Source organism: Salmo trutta, chromosome 1 (assembly GCF_901001165.1).
Source record: "Salmo trutta chromosome 1, fSalTru1.1, whole genome shotgun sequence".
Lineage (NCBI taxonomy): Eukaryota > Metazoa > Chordata > Actinopteri > Salmoniformes > Salmonidae > Salmo > Salmo trutta.
Genome location: NC_042957.1, coordinates 50,344,038 through 50,357,492, shown reverse-complemented (window position 1 = coordinate 50,357,492; position 13,455 = coordinate 50,344,038).

Genomic DNA, 13,455 nt, shown 5'->3' with positions numbered 1-13,455 from the left:
CCAATGAAAAAAAGCTCTTTATACATATAGCCTAGCTCACAGAATGACGGAGAAGAACATTAAGGCATGAACGTAAACAACAATGATGCAAATCTACCCTTGGAAAAACAATAAACTAAGGGCTGGATACAATCCGGAGCGTGGAAGATCCGAGTTATAGTGCAATTGAAATGTAAAGGTAATTTCTGACAACATACTGTATGCAGCTTTTACCATGAATGCAGTCTCTGGGTATTTCTCAAAATGGACACTACCGTGCTCTGAGCATGCAAATTGGAGCACGGGAGGGTCGGAGTATGTGTCCAAATCCAAAGTATGTGAGCATGCAGAGCGCTTCTCGAAGACGTACTCTGTTTGTATATATTTTGAATCATGCATCGATGCAAGCTTCAACGGAAAGTATGCAAAGAAATATGACGCAACCACTTCAAAAATGACCAAAATGTTATTGAAATCAATGGCGGCCATTATTTGAGTTGAAGCGAGAGAAAATACACTCCAACTTTGAAATGAAATGTTGCCTATTCACATCTCATATGTTGCCTGACTACAATATTTTATCTTGATACGTTAATAAATACATGCTGTGTTCAGTTTTGCATGTTTACCTGCCTACGTACCGTAGATCGCAAGCCCATAATAAGTCAATAGGGCTAACTGGCTAGCTACCACTGTTCCAATAGCTAGCCACGCAGAATTGTTAGCTAGCTACCCACAAAGAATTTACATCCATTTTGCATAATATTAGTTTTAGGTCATTTTGCCTTTTAAACTATCTGGTTAGCTACATTATTACGATTCACATATAGCTAACTGACAGTTATGAAGTAAAACAGTTGCTTTGTGTATATGTTGTTTAGCCTATTGTTGTCCATTGTCCTGGCTGGAAGAAGGTTCAGTGAATGGGGAGGTGCAGCCTGAGGTAATACAGTAGGGGGAGTGTGAGTGCTTCTCAAATGTAATGTTTTATGCGTTCTCCACACTCTCGTCCTCACAAGAACGTATTCAAGAGAACGTCGTCAGAGCATGCACTCGGAGCATGAGAGTGTGGAGCGCGGTAGTATGCATATTGAGAAACACCCTCTGGCAACGTGGGAACATTGCCTTTAAATTTCAATCGTGCTATAGCGCGCATCGTCCACACGCCGGATTGAATCTAGCCCTTTCTCTCTAGTGAAATTGTTACATCATTTTGTTTTGTTATTCAAGATTGGGCCTTTTAAAAACATGAATTTGCATCAAATATGTTTGGAGAAAGGGTCCTTTTTAACACAGTACAGTAGTGTAATCTCAAATGGAAACAAACAATTCCTGTAAAGTACAATAGAATGCATCTCAACAGGATCCAGCATATCATTTACATGACCTAAACTGATCTTGTCTAGAGCCATGGAACGTTTATGATCTAGCTATCACTGTAGGAGTGGGGGGGGATCTAAATAGGTAAACTGTTGTTGTAGAGGAGGGGAAGGGGTGAGCTTGTTTTTCATCCTCGTCTCCGAGTATCAATTACAACACTATTTACAGTGCATGAAGGCCTGTATTGTCTGGGATCACACTTCTGATGCCAGCAGGACAAAGTGTTGTCTATATAAGAAGCATTATTCTTCCAATCAATATCTCTCTGCATCCAATATGCTCCTCGTCCTAAAGGAGACTAATTTCTTGATCCATCATTGTTGGTAATGGGCTCATTAATACACTGTTGATTCATTTTCTGCTGAGTGGATATTAACCTTTTGCCAGCAATCATTAATTATGTTTGTCAGAGGTGAAGTCAGTAGGTATTGTGAATTAGATTCTTGGAGGCCACATAAACATCTTAAAGAGTGACTGAACACACTGATTCTGCATGTGTTTCTCTGTTGCTCATTAAGAAAAAAAGGGATTTCAGTCTTGGGGATGTGGTTCGATGTGTCTGTTACTGATGTTTGTCCCCAATGAGACACCATAGAACAAAGACAGTATTACTTCCTCAAAACATTTTAGTTTGCTTTGGTGTGTGGCAGGTTTTTTCTCGTCTGTTCGAGCACACAATTTTTTTCTTGAGGCAACTCGAAGTTCGGTAGCCGAAGTCTACGCCCCTTCGTTAATGATTGGTCAACAGTAGTACTCCTAGTAGGAGTGGGAACTATGGATGGGATTCTTCAATGACGTGTTTGTTGTCATTCAATGAGGGATGACCAGTTTTCATACAAAAAAATTCACCTGAGAAATACTGCACCAAACATTTTAGTCAGATGTAAAATTGCACGACTAAGACCTCTACAAAAAAGTCCAAATGAATTACAGATTTCTTGATTTATTAATTCGGACTATTTTGAGGAAGTTGTTTGGCTATGTTGTTGCTACGGCATCTCAACAGTAATATTGCTGCTTTTTTTCTCCTTTTTCAAGCAAAGGTCTTTTAAAGGAGTATGCGAGGCACAGACGTTCGCTTCACCTAGCTTAGTTCTCCTGGGAGCAAACCGAATCCAGTATGCGGGTGCCTTTAATGGGCAAGTGAGCATTGTTGGAATCAAAACCCAACCCTCAAGTAAGTCAGAAAGAACTCATTTACAAAACTGTTTTGGATGAGACTAACTTTATGAACAATATTTTCCTTTACACTTTGTAGTCAATAAATGTTTCTGACTAATATCGATGCCACATAGGCCGTTTTCTATCCGATAAGTTGAGCTTCATGTCACGCCCTGACCTGAGAGAGACGTTTTTCTCTGTTTAGTTAGGTCAGGGTGTGATAGATGGGTGGGCATTCTATGTATTTTATTTCTATGTTTTGGCCAGGTATGGTTTCAGATCAGAGGCAGCTGTCTATTGTTGCCTCTGATTGGGAACCATACTTAGGCAGCCCTTCTTCCCTCCTTGAGTTGTGGGATCTTGTTTTTGTGCAGCTGCCTTTGAGCAGCCCCAGAACGTCATGTTTCTTTCTGTTTATCCTGTTTATTGTTTTGTTCGGTTTCACTTCTAAATAAAGGATGTGGAATTACCGGCACGCTGCGCCTTGGCTTATTTATGGCAGGGAGTTTGAGGACAGTGATCGTGACACTTCAGTTGCACTTTAAAATAGAAATATTACAGTTCACTGCATTTACTGTCTGTTGATTACAGTTGCCATACTGATAGACTCGCTACTCTCTCCCTGTTCATGTTCTGTTTTCCTTTGTACACAATCATGTAAGTTTGCCCTGAAAGTGGCAACAGTGGTCTCTCACGTTGCTTTGTTCAGTGATGCATGCCTTCGGGGGCAATTATTATGCTCTGAAAAATCTAAAACTCATGGTACAGTAGGTGATCTAAATGCCTGGCCTGATGCATCTGATAACTGCTTCATGTAAGGGGATAGGGTAATGTTAGGTTTAGACATGCTAGCGATTGGTCAATGTAAGGGTTTGAGGATGCCTGGGGTGTTAAAACTCTGCAACTGGACTATAAACCACTTAAGTTCTCAAAATAACTTTTCACCAATTATACACTCACTAGATATCACATACGATGCAGCATTTCTTTCTTTTCTTAATTAGGCTTATTGCCCATCCGTCAATAACTCCTATTCTCCTATGAGGGTTTGGTCTCCCCTCTCATTTGTCTCCAAAGTAAAAGATTCTCAGCCAAATTAGAAGGTATGTTTTTCAAGAGGGTAACAATTATCAATGTTTGTTGATTTTTAAAGAAAGACATCTTGCTCGCTACAAGACACTCACTCCGGCGTCATTGCAATGACACGGAAGGCCACAGTTGGGTGAGTTGTACAAGGTTGTTCATCTTTTATCAGATGTGTTATGTGAATGACTTAATTATTGCATCTGAGCTCCTAGAGTGTGCGGCTCTCCTTTTGTTTTTCATATGCATGTCCTAAAACTGATTCACTATTCCGACAGCATTATTTCAATGAGTTTATGATCCATTTGTGCCATGGGAAAATGTCGCTAATGAGAGACCAACTTCACGTTGTTCCTTGAATCATCTATTTTTTATGAAACATAAAATATTATTTTTATATGTTGTTTGACTATACACCTCTGACTGTAACCTAAGTGATACATTTATTCATGTATTTTTTCACCAATCTATAATGTATACATTTGCGTTATGATTACTATCAAAAGCCTTGCAATTTCCTCTCTATTTTTCTCTTGCATGCAATGAAAAGAAAAGACATCTCTGGAGAATTGTCTACATAATCTTCATATTCTGTGAGGTACGGTAATTTTGCATGAACAATAAACCCTAAGTAGGAGATGAATTAGTCCTATCTGTTCCCACTAGGCCAAGTCAACCTGTCTCCCTTGGTGGTAACTGTACAGTACCAGCTTCCTTCAAGTCACATGTAAAGACCAGCTTTCATTAGATTTGTCTAATCTCCCAACAGTTTCATTTACATGTAATCAGCTAACACCATTCACAAAAACGTCTGAGGAATTAACGTTTGACAAAGGTTGGACAATTTCCGTTTATCAGGTATGCATATTGTTTTGTATAGCCTTTTAATTTGAATTCTTATTGGGTTCGGGGTTGCTGGTGTGTGGTTTGTAATGTAAACATATAGCACACAGTCAAGTATACACAGTAGAATGGATTTTGTGTATTGGGAGAAGTTATCTGCCAGAATGCAACTATGGTCTGCTTTATGTAGATCGTCATCCAAGCTCCCCCTCTTAGTGCAGATCATGCATTAAATTATTTGGAAAGCCTCCATTATTAAACAGCCTCCTGTCCTATTTCTGAAAGTGTTACTTGAAATGAACGATGGTAATGGAAACGCTTACCCTCATGGTTAACATTTATTTAGAATTGCCCCAGGTATTACTTGAATAATTTATCAAACCTTTCTGGGAGGTTTTATGCAGTTGTTAATCATAACACATACATATTTGCTCAACATTGTTATGATTCTCCATTACCAGTGATATAACATGTGTTGATTTAGCTAGTTACTTACATTGTAAGACAATTCAATGCACAGGATTTACCACGATCACAGGGTTAGAAATCTCTGGTTGGCATTTCAGCGCATTTGCAGAAAAGGCATGTCACTCTGGACGTTTCCAATGCATATGTATTCCACGTGTTTTGCAAGTGACTGAGTGAGAAGGGTACAATATGTTCAAGAACCTCATTTCGAAAGCCTACAGGCAATACAAGAGCTGACACGAGCTGAGGTACACAGGCAAAGTTTAAACGTATTAGAGCTCTAGTCAATCTGTTAAACTGACACGAGCTGAGGTACACAGGCAAAGTTTAAACGTATTAGAGCTCTAGTCAATCTGTTAAACTGACACGAGCTGAGGTACACAGGCCAAGTTTAAACGTATAAAGGCTCTAGTCAATCTGTAAAGCTGAAGCATTACAGATTCCGCGATAGAAATTTCAACGGTCATTTCAGATTGAGAACGACATATGCAGAGTTTACCGTGAATGCAGTCTCCACTAAAGCGGGAAACATTGCCTTTAAATTTCAATCACGCTGTAAAGCTGAACTTCCACGATGCGGATTGAATAGAGAGATAACCTGACAGAAGGCAGGATGCCAAAAGTTGCACCAGGTTTTCTCATGTTTGGACATTGGACTGTTGTTCTGTTCCATCCTAACCCTGACACTACATAAATGATGGAAAAATAAAGTAATGTCAGTTCTCTGAGGCAAGAGCGCCTAATGCATGCATACTTGACAAACCCCACACACCTGGCACAAACAAACAAGTAAGAAGTGTTGTCAGTGAACAACAGAATCAGTGACCGCGTCTTTCCCTCTCAACATTGGTGGCTGTCATCTATGTTTGTTGATCTACATTTTGCCAGTCATTATTATATTTTCCTTGTTAGCACAACAGCTTTGAAGATTTACATTCAAGCTGTCATACATTTGTATGAATGGCATAGCAGGAAAACCTTGTAACACAGTGAAACCGTGAGTGGCTTGGGCAAATGTGTGGCTGAAGGACCCTTCAGCACCATGGACAGGGCCACAAGCTTTTCTTCCTGGGGTCGACACATAACGAAAAATACATTACAGACAAAAATACTTTACAATTTACATACATTTATTACATCAGCAAAAACATTACAGACTTATATACACTGCTCAAAAAAATAAAGGGAACACTTAAACAACACAATGTAACTCCAAGTCAATCACACTTCTGTGAAATCAAACTGTCCACTTAGGAAGCATCACTGATTGACAATACATTTCACATGCTGTTGTGCAAATGGAATAGACAACAGGTGGAAATTATAGGCAATAAGCAAGACACCCCCAATAAAGGAGTGGTTCAGCAGGTGGTGACCACAGACCACTTCACAGTTCCTATGCTTCCTGGCTGATGTTTTGGTCACTTTTGAATGCTGGCGGTGCTTTCACTCTAGTGGTGGCATGAGACGGAGTCTACAACCCACACAAGTGGCTCAGGTAGTGCAGCTCATCCAGGATGGCACATCAATGCGAGCTGTGGCAAGAAGGTTTGCTGTGTCTGTCAGCGTAGTGTCCAGAGCATGGAGGCGCTACCAGGAGACAGGCCAGTACATCAGGAGACGTGGAGGAGGCCGTAGGAGGGCAACAACCCAGCAGCAGGACCACTACCTCCGCCTTTGTGCAAGGAGGAGCAGGAGGAGCACTGCCAGAGCCCTGCAAAATGACCTCCAGCAGGCCACAAATGTGCATGTGTCTGCTCAAACGGTCAGAAACAGACTCCATGAGGGTGGTATGAGGGCCCGACGTCCACAGGTGGGGGTTGTGCTTACAGCCCAACACCGTGCAGGACGTTTGGCATTTGCCAGAGAACTCCAAGATTGGCAAATTCGCCACTGGCGCCCTGTGCTCTTCACAGATGAAAGCAGGTTCACACTGAGCACGTGACAGACGTGACAGAGTCTGGAGACGCCGTGGAGAACGTTCTGCTGCCTGCAACATCGTCCAGCATGACCGGTTTAGAGGTGGGTCAGTCATGGTGTGGGGTGGCATTTTTTGGGGGGGCAGCACAGCCCTCCATGTGCTCGCCAGAGGTAGCCTGACTGCCATTAGGTACCGAGATGAGATCCTCAGACCCCTTGGGAGACCATATGCTGGCGCGGTTGGCTCTGGGTTCCTCCTAATGCAAGACAATGCTAGACCTCATGTGGCTGGAGTGTGTCAGCAGTTCCTGCAAGAGGAAGGCATTGATGCTATGGACTGGCCCGCCTGTTCCCCAGACCTGAATCCAATTGAGCACATCTGGGACATCATGTCTCGCTCCATCCACCAACGCCACGTTGCACCACAGACTGTCCAGGAGTTGGCGAATGCTTTAGTCCAGGTCTGGGAGGAGATCCCTCAGGAGACCATCTGCCACCTCATCAGGATCATTCCCAGGCATTGTAGGGAGGTCATACAGGCACGTGGAGGCCACACACACTACTGAGCCTCATTTTGACTTGTTTTAAAGACATTATATCAAAGTTGGATCAGCCTGTAGTGTGGTTTTCCACTTTAATTTTGAGTGTGACTCCAAATCCAGACCTCCGTGGGTTGATAAATTGGATTTCCATTGATTATTTTTGTGTGATTTTGTTGTCAGCACATTCAACTATGTAAAGAAAATGTATTTAATAAGATTATTTCTTTCATTCAGATCTAGGATGTGTTATTTTAGTGTTCCCTTTATTTTTTTGAGCAGTGTATATAAAAAAACAAAAGACACAAACACACACACAAAATAAACAATACAACTAAAGAATAATAATGTGTGGGTGTGTGTAGAGTGCATGTGTGTGTGTGTGTGTGTGTGTGTGTGTGTGTGTGTGTGTGTGTGTGTGTGTGTGTGTGTGTGTGTGTGTGTGTGTGTGTGCATCCATCAGTTACACATACACTACATGACCAAAGGTATGTGGACACCTGCTCATCAAACATTTCATTCCAAAATCATGGGCATTAATATGGAGTTGGTCCCCGCTATAACAGACCACTATTCTAGGAAGGCTTTCCAATAAAAGTTCTAACATTGCTGTGTGGACTTGCTTCTATTCAGCCACAAGAATATTAGTGAGGTCGGGCACTGATGTTGGGCAATTAGGCCTGGCTCGCAGTCGGCATTCCAAATCATCCCAAAGGTGTTTGATAGGGTTGAGGTCAGGGCTCTGTGCCATGCCAGTCAAGTTCTTCCACACCAATCTTGACAAACTATTTCTGTATGGACCTTGCTTTGTGCATGGGGGCATTCACAGTTGACCGGGGCAAATTTCCATCAAACTGAGTTGTTGGAAAGGTGGCATCCTATAACGGTGCCACGTTGAAAGTCACTGAGATCTTCAGCAAGGCCATTCTACTGTCAATGTTTGTCTATGGTGATTGTATGGCTGTGTGCTCGATTTTATACACCCGCCAGCAACAGGCGTGGCTGAAATAGCCGAATCCACTAATTTGAAGGGGTGTCCACATGATTTTGTATAAATAGTGTACATGTCAGTACATACACACAAAAAATGTGTTAGTTTTTTCCTGTTCACTTGCGCTATATGAGATTGAAGGGAATTCCATGCAATGATGGCTCTATATAATACTGTACATTTTCTTGAATTTGTTCTGGACCTGGGGACTGTGAAGAGACTCCCAGTGGCATGTCTAGTGGGGTAAGTATGTTAGAGCAAAGTTGATCATACAGACAATTTAGAATTTTCAACACATTTCTCACAAAAACAAGAATTGAGCCAAGAGAGACTGACTGGCATACTGTTGGCATTAGCCTTCTGTGTATATTGAAGGGCAATATGTGCTGCTCTGTTCTGGGCCAGCTGCAGTTTTTCTAGGTCCTTCTTTGCAGCACTTGACCATATCACCGGGCAATAGTAAAGATCAGATAAAACTGGGGCATGCAGCACATGTTTGGTCAACTGTGGTGTAAACATTTCTGTGCATCTCAGACAGACCTCTCCCCATTGTAACGGCCGTCGTTGAGGAGAGTAGACCAAGACGCAGCGTGGTTAGTGCTCATCATGAATTTATTAAAGATAGAACACTTTAAACAAAAAAAACGACAGCCAAACAGTTCTGTCAGGTGCAAAACACTAAACAGAAATTAACTACCCACAAACCCCAAAGGAAAACAGGCTGCCTAAGTATGACTCCCAATCAGCGACAACGACGTACAGCTGTCCCTGATTGAGAGCCATACCAGGCCAAAACAAAGAAATACAAAGCATAGAAAAAAGGACATAGAATGCCCATCCAAATCACACCCTGACCAAACCTAAATAGAGACATAAAAAAGGCTCTCTCAGGTCAGGGCATGACACCCATCTTTACAACAATTAAATCAATAGGCCTTGACCATGACAGTTTACAATCCAAAGTGACACCAAGAGGTTTAGTCTCCTCAACTTGCTCAACAGCCGCGTCATTCATTACCAAATTCAGCTGAGGTTTAGAACTTAGGGAATGATTTGTACCAAATACAATACTTTTAGTTTTAGATATGTTCAGGACTAGTTTATTACTAGCTACCTATTCCAAAACTGACTGCAACTCGTTGTTTAGGGTTGCAGGGATTTCACTGGCTGTGGTTGCTGACGTGTATAATGTTGAATCATCAATGTACATAGACACACAGGCTTTGTGCTAGTGGTCGATCATTAGTAAACATATAGAACAGTATGGGCCAAGAGATATACCCAGTTCAGCCCCATGGACAAAGCCACCCACCTCAGCACAGGAGACAGGTGCGCTCACTTCAGCACTGCAGCATTCAGTTTAGCACTGTGGAAAGCTGCACTCCCTTCAGCACCAGGCCAACCGAAGACAGCACCACAGCTCTGCTCACCCAACACAGGATTACTAATCAGCACACCTGCACGGCATTCCCTAATCAACTGACTGGCACAAGATTGCAGGCTGGATTTCACTCAATTGGAACAGTTAGGAAGACAGCCACAGCATGCCTACTCTCCCACTTAAAGGGCCTCCCAGAGGAAATTGCTGCCACTGTTTTGACGCAATTTCCCGTCCTAGGGAGGAAATGCATGTTTAGGTTTCACCTCAGACGAATGACGAAGGCTACGTATACATATTCACGAATTAGGTGTGGCAACTTCCACTTGGAGTTGATAAACATCAACAAATAGGGCACTGACAGCTGTCAGTGTAGCTTAACTAGCATGCGGACATTAGCTAGCAAGCTAGTAATCTAATGTTATCTGATGTTGCTCTTTTTTTATTTGTTATTTACTACACAGTATTAAGAAGATTGGCCGGTTTTGGAACTGGATTTGTCATAAGCATTGATTTAGGGTCAACTTTGCCTCAGATGGAAGTCACTGGCCTATCTTTGACTTTGCCATCTATTGTTATCGCCAATTTAAGGGCATCTTCCATAAATTGCAGTTGCAAATCAGCCACAGAAATAGTTTGAAAGAATAAGATGAAGCTCGGGTAATATGGACTATTGAAAGATAACTGATATGCATTTTTCTACGTTGTAATGGACACGGTGCAACCTTTGGTATGTAGGCTGCTGGCAGGATTCGGCTGCAGTACAGTAAAGCCAAGTCAGCCCTTGCTCATGGGGAAGTGAAATGATAGGCTACAATGACTTTGCTCATGATAGAGCATGCCGCAAAATCTAGCTAACGTTACAACTATCAAAGTATTGGAGCATGTAGTGAAGCAAAACTTTAGTGGTCAAAACCATTCATCTTGGGGTGACGGGGGAAGCAGGTTTGCAAAATGCTATCATATCACTCAATTATATATTAATAAAATGTATATTTTTATTACAGACCAGCTAAAACAATAAGTGAAAATTGACAAATTATTCAATGGATTATGACAATTTTCTGGTAAAAAGTGGAGGTGCAAAAACACAAGTTTGAACCCTCTATTTTAATTTGCTCCATGGCTCAGGCTGTTTGTCTCATCTCAATTGAGAAGAGGAAGAACTTTGCAGCTGTTTCTGATTGATAAACAATTCCATGCTGGTGGGTGGTAGCATTCATTTAAAACCCAGCCCTGAAACAAAACGTAGGCTGAAAAAAAATTGTATGTCATATCACAGGAAAAGACACTGCATTCACATGGATTTGCATGAAGTGGGCAGTTTGAGTTTGTCACTTCAAGCACAAATGTATCATACTTTGCCTAAAATAATTACTTATTGACATAAATCGTTGTGCAAGATCATGGGTAAGCTCTGGCCATCATCTTTCAGCTCGAAAATGTGGATTTCTACTGGTGTGGGCGCTAAAGCCTGTTGCATGCTTCCCAGTTGAAACAGTTTGTGTATATTAGGACGAAATGTTGTGACATTTTTTGTGTTCGGCAGGGTTTTTTCCAGCTGTTTGCACAGTAATTTTTTTTTAGGCGAAGTCTACATCCCTTCATCGGTGATTGAACAACAAAACTACTCCTAGTAGGATGGGGAACTACTGTATGGACGGTATTCATTAATTAAGTGTTTGTCATTCAATAAGAGATGGCTAGTTTTAATGGACATTTTTTTCACCTGAGAAATACTGTACCAAACATCTTAGTTAATGTAAAATTGCGAGACTAAGACCTCTGCATAAACGAGGAGCTCTTTTGATTTATCTTTGATTAATTTACGCTATTTTGGTAGCTAGCTAGGCAGCTATCTTTGCAGCCATGGCTTGTGCACCTTCCATTGTTTAGCTAAGTAGCTAGCTAGCTATGCACCTAGCCAGCTGGTTGATGTTTTCCTTTTGTAACCAGGGCAGAGGAAAGCAATATCCACCTCCACAAATTCTGTTTACATCAATATCCATACTGAATTAAGCACTTAAGTCAGTGCAACTGACTTAAATTTAAGGAAACGTACTTAATGGGAAAATGATAAGGAGAAAATGTACTTAAGGTGTTTTATTAAACCTGTCCCCTCTCCCCTCACCCACCATTAAGGCCAGAGAGACCCTCACTTAAATGACTGATGATGCTGTCCCAGAGGCCTATCTCTTGCCATTTGAGAGAGTGGCAGGGAAAGGATTATAGGACCGGATGACATGGTCAGCTCTTCTAGCCCATATCTCACAGGAGAAGAGTAACAAGCCTATCAGGATCTGGAGACAGTAGAGGTCAATAACTATGACCGTTTTGAAGGAGGAGATCCTAAGTAGATCAGGGCTCAACCCCTTTGCCAGCACACAATGGTTCATACCTGGAAATACCAAGCTGGCCAGGCACGATGGGTGTAATTATACCGCCAAAGGTGGCTTGGGAAAAATTGTCCGAAGCCACAAGTCAACTCTGTGGATGAGGTGATTGACAAAGTTGTCCTGGACCGGTTCATGAGACCCCTTTCCTACAATCTACGCAAAGCAGCCACCCAACAATTCCCTCACACCAGGACATGATTCAGCTGGTGGAAAAGTTGGAGGCCACAAAAGATGCACTCAAACAAACAGGAACGACCTCCACTTCTGAAGAAACAAGCCGACACACAAGCTTTTTCCTCAAGAAAATATGAGCCTGCCAAAACAGCCGCGTATTTCCAAGCCAGAGAGGAATGACGTAATGTCTTTTGGTGCGGAAAATGTGAGGCCAAGGGACACCCTACTCACAAGTGTTGATTAACAGATGAGCCAATGCCTACAGACCCAGGGGTGGTTGGTCAACCCTTCATTGCCACCTGTCAGACCTGAGCGATGACGGAAGTGAGGTACCCGCTTGCAAGTATCCAGTGCAGGTGGGCTCCCATAACCTACTCTGGACTCTGGTAGTTTTCCCATGATTTGAATACGGACAGAATAGATTCCTGTATGGTCTCTTCGAAACCACAACACCCTACCCCTCACCTGCATCCATGGGGACACCAGGCACAACCAGACAACCTGCATCCGGCTCAACACTGATTGTGGGGCATGGACTGTCATTGCAGGGGTGATGCCAGAATTGATGACCCCTCTACTCCTGGGTCGAAACTGCCCCGGATTTTACCGTTTTTAAGGCTGCTGGGTTAAGCAAAAATCCCTCTCGCACCATCGCTGGTGTTCACATAAACACAAGCCTTTGCTGCCTGTTGAGAAGGGGAAACATACTAAAACCTATTCTTGCCAGTAGAGGTCAATGGAGGTGCTGCAGGGTGATGCCCCACAACCAGACCAGCCTGACCACAACAAAGATCTCGCCAATGTTGAAGGTGAGCCCCCCTACCTATCAATGACTTCTCTGTTTTGTTGCAGGGCCATTTCGGCGCTGCCCACCTGAGAGACCAAAACCACGCCAAGTGCCCTAGAATGGCCCAAGGGGTGGATGGTAAAGCCCTGGGAGACCGGCCTTTGGTGACTCCTTACTTTGCCCTTCGTCAAGGGCTACTCTATCGGGTTACAGAAGTAGGTGAAAGTCTTACATCACAGCTCCTAGTGCTCAAAGTGTATGTTGCAGTTCTTCTCCAGCTGGCCCACTGTCATGTCTTGGGTGCTCATCTGGGCAAGGAAAAGACAAGGCAACAAATTGTACAGAGGTTTTACTGT